The following is a 4,200-nucleotide window of genomic DNA, read 5'->3' on the forward strand; positions in this document are numbered from 1 at the left end:
ACCTGGTGCTAAATATTCCACTGAGAAAGGAGGGGTGGATGAGATTCGAACCCGTGACCTTTTTGTCACGCTAGCTCTTGATACCATGTCAAAGGACGAACTCAACAAAAAGCTTAAGCTGATGGTTGAGGCTCCAGGAATAGATTTATACTCTATCATTATCAATTGATCATGAGTCAAGAATCCCAACCGATAAAAGATCGTTGGGATTGCTCATGTGGCAAGACACAAAGCTCGCCATTTGTTGTTCGTTGTCCAATCGTGAACGACATTCACTTCTCTTACCACTTCCATCAGCCATATGAGGTTTGACTCCACCGACCACCAGTATCATCATTGACCAGTGACGTCCTCCTTAACATGCGACTCTTTATCGATTTTACTTGTTTTTGTTTTTTATGACATGTAAGAGCTAATAAAGCTCTTTAGATTTTACTTTGTTTTATGTTTGATTATAGTAGCATTAGACTGTACTTCGTTCTTTAATTAATACAAGTTTTCTCATTGTCAAAAGAGAAAAGAAGTTGGAATATCCTTTATTTCTTAACTTATCAAAGTTTCTCCTTATCCCTGAAAAATTATTCATCGTATATGTTACGTAATGATAATGTTAATTGTATCAAGGGCGAAGCTATGTTGGGCCTAAGAGCGCCATGGCCCCTGTAGCCCCAACATAGCTTTGAAGGTAATCAATGGTTATATCTTATTTTATAAGTAAATTGACCTCCTTCAACAATCACGTTTAGAATTCTCTGTTAAATTGGACCCCCTTCACAACCAAGCCTGACTTCGCCCTTGAGTTGTATACGTTGCATAATGATAATGTTAGCTAGATGTTTGATAAACTGCATCAAACTCTAATGAACTTCCCCCGCTGTAAAAACAAAAAAGTTGCCACTCTTATCTACTGATAGAGTGCAAGCACCTATTATTAGTTGTTAGTTGCACGACTTATATTTATACACTCTGAATCATTTGTCTAATTTGATCAATCATTGGTTTCAACCACTTTAAAGACAGCAAACATTCTTCAACTGAAAAATCAACTAATAATTGAACTTCAGTTGCAACATGCAATTTGTGATAGGTTTGCGATTGAGCTTGCAGTTCATGTCACCCGCAGCTAGGGGTGAAAGTTATTCGGATCAAATCCAAAATCCAATCCAATCCAATCCAAATTAGTAATTCGGATCGGATTCGAACTGTGTTCGGATTAGATTCGGATTGAGAATTTTTGAAAAATTGGATTTCCGGATCGGATTGGATTGAGGGTAATTGGATCCAAAAATCCAATATAACCGAATAGTAATATGCCTTGATTATGTTGTAGTTGAGCTTAAGTGCTTAATTGATTTTTTATTATAAAAAAACCTAGTCCATGGTCCAATACACATAACACTTCAATCCTTCTCCTAAAACACTAACTGCACTTAATTCCTCATTTTCTAAATCTACTAGGCTGCTGTTGTGCTTAATTTGTTTCATCGAAAAATTAAAGTTTTAAAAAAATCAGATTTTCGGATTGGATCCAATCTAAAATATGAAATTTCGGATTGGATTGGATCGGATTCAAACCCTAATTGGTTTGGATTCGGATTGAAAAATTAAAATCCAAACTTTATTCGGATCGGATTGGATTATGCCCTAATCCAAACCGCACACCGAACTTTCACCCCTACCCGCAGCAAATGTTTGACTTTTAATCAATGGCTAACTGGGAGATTGAGGTCAATTTTATCGCTTATTTACGTCAATTGTAGAATTGCAATGTGTAGAGTTCGTCTTGTAAGAGACCGCCTACTTTTAAATTAAAATTAGGCAACTGTAAGCCCAATATTAAAAATAGAATAAGCCCAATAGTAACTAGGTTAATTTCTTTTGGTCACTAGTTTAATCCATTTAGTGACTAGGTCTACTTTTATATTAAAATTAGACCGTCTCTTTTAATAATTTTTGAATCTGATAATGTTTGAGCAACTCTTCATTATTATTCGTGAACCACAGACACAATTTCGACTTTGGCTGGTTTTCAATGAAAAGCACTCTTTCTGTACACAATAGATAATATACAAATCCTTAATGAGATCAAATTCAAAGGCAATTTCTATTTAATAAAAAGATGTCGAATATTATTGAACGGATTACCCATTGGATAAACATAGCATTGTTAGTTTATCACGCCTATGAGTTATGACTCATTGTCTTGGTTGATGACAAGTACATTGAACGTTGTACCTTATATAACTCGAACCATGTTCAATACACAATTATAAGCACATACTATTTTTCCCGTTTCATATTATTTGAAACATTTTGACTTTTATACTATTTACAACCGTCTTTTGTAATTCTACACATGAAAAATATAATTAGATAAGATCTTGTTAGATTTATGTTGACATCTAGTTTCGAAATATCAAACTTTTATAATTTTTACTTACAGGAAATTAAAGGTATATAAAAGATTAACGTTACACATCAACAAACATGCCAAGAAAAATGTTTCAAGTAATTTAAAACTGAGGAAGTATATGATACAAATAGAGGAAAATACAACAATAAAGTATAAGATATGGACAAAACAGCAATATGCGACTCACCCATCATCTTTTAGTTGCAACATTTTATATTTTTTTTAGTGATTTTTCAATGTAATTGTAACATTAAACCTTTGTTTTGAGAGTTAAGCATATATTAAGGGACTAAAGTTTGCTTTTTTTCACCTTTAAGGGACTATTCTTTTTTTCTTCACCTTTTAGGACTTGTGATTAGTTTTCCGGCAACTTAACTACTGTATAACCCACCTGAGCATTTGAAGTAAAGTAAAAAAAAAATAAATAAATAAATTGCAAGTCAAAAACAACAGTTTGAAGCAGAGAGCTTGATGTAAGGTCATTATAAAAGCTCTTTAATAAACAGAGTTTATAACATCTCTCTTTCAACAAAAAGTTCTTCTACTCAAGCTCTTCTTATTTCAAATTATCTTCTTCTTCCATCTTCTATCTTCCATCCTGTTTAATTTAAATAAAAAAATGTGGTTAAGTTGCACACCATGATAACCAACAAGTATTAAAACATGAAGTGGAGGAGTTGAAGCATGAATTAAAGCATAAGTTGAAGAAATGCATATTTATCTTATCATAGTAATTCTAATATCAATTTTTGTTTTCATGTTCAAGTAATTAGAATATTACTAATTATGCTAGGATTATACTTACTTACCTTGTCTTAGTCAAGGTAGAACAATTGTGTTGGTCTCTTGTATAATTAACCCATTTGATCCAATTGTGTTGAGTTTGATGCTTTGGTTGATTGACTCCCAACGGTATTGATGAACTGTGCAGTAGAAAAATCACGTTGAAAAGCTTGTATTACTAATGATTTGAAATTAAACAATTAAGTGAACATTTTCTTAATGAAATATAACCTCTGCTTGCCTCTGAAAACCACTTGGATAAGTGTACACTCCAACACCTTTGTTGTGTGGAGCAATTGAGCATTGGGTTTGTTGTGTTGAAGGCTTCACTAGTGTTGTTGAGACACAATTCTGTTGCTTCTTTTTCTTCCTGGGTGTTGTTATAGGTTTCTTGAGAAATTTTATGCAACCTGGTTGCTTTACCGGGGCAACACATTTTCTTTTGTTGTGCCCCACCTCCCCACAATTGCTGCATTTGTTTATTTGACCTTTCCTTGACAGCTTACAACCATCAACCACCCCTAGAGATGGCTTTCTCTTTACAGTGGGTCTATTGTGGATTTTCTTCAATGAAGGTTCTTCAATTGGTGGGTAAGATGATTGTACCCATAGAAGAAATCAATTGAATTTCATGAAAAAATAACAACTTAAGGATGAAACAAAACCATACCTTAATTAGATGCAAAAAAAAATCGAAGCATTGATGAAGCTTTTAAGCTTTGACAGTTAGCTTGCTCTGACAATGTCGCTTGAAAGTTTAGAGTATAACTAGTGGTGTCAAAACAGGTTAGTAAACAGGTTCTGGGTATACCCACGGCGAACCAGGTCATACCCGGACAGGTCAGGATTCTGATTGTCAGTGCCCCAGGTCATGACTGGTCAGGTTTTGTTCAACTGGGTCGAACACATTTGAATCATATGGATTCCCGGGTGCCGGACAGGTCTGAACGTTCCGTTTACAAGTCGATCCATTCTCGAGTATAATTGCCCTTTGACATTTTTTT

At 34.3% G+C, this 4,200-nt stretch overlaps 1 long non-coding RNA gene across 1 annotated transcript; it reads right to left on the reverse strand.

The window, feature by feature from the left end:
* Positions 1-2,988: 2,988 nt before the first annotated feature.
* LOC125496426 (uncharacterized) lies at positions 2,989-3,959 on the reverse strand. Its single transcript, XR_007273081.2, has 3 exons — positions 3,428-3,959; positions 3,223-3,336; positions 2,989-3,011 (listed from the first exon to the last, which is right to left on the reverse strand). It is a non-coding gene; the product is annotated as an uncharacterized LOC125496426 (long non-coding RNA).
* Between the last annotated feature and the right edge of the window lie 241 nt (positions 3,960-4,200).

Source organism: Beta vulgaris, chromosome 4 (assembly GCF_026745355.1).
Source record: "Beta vulgaris subsp. vulgaris cultivar EL10 chromosome 4, EL10.2, whole genome shotgun sequence".
NCBI classification, from domain to species: domain Eukaryota; kingdom Viridiplantae; phylum Streptophyta; class Magnoliopsida; order Caryophyllales; family Amaranthaceae; genus Beta; species Beta vulgaris.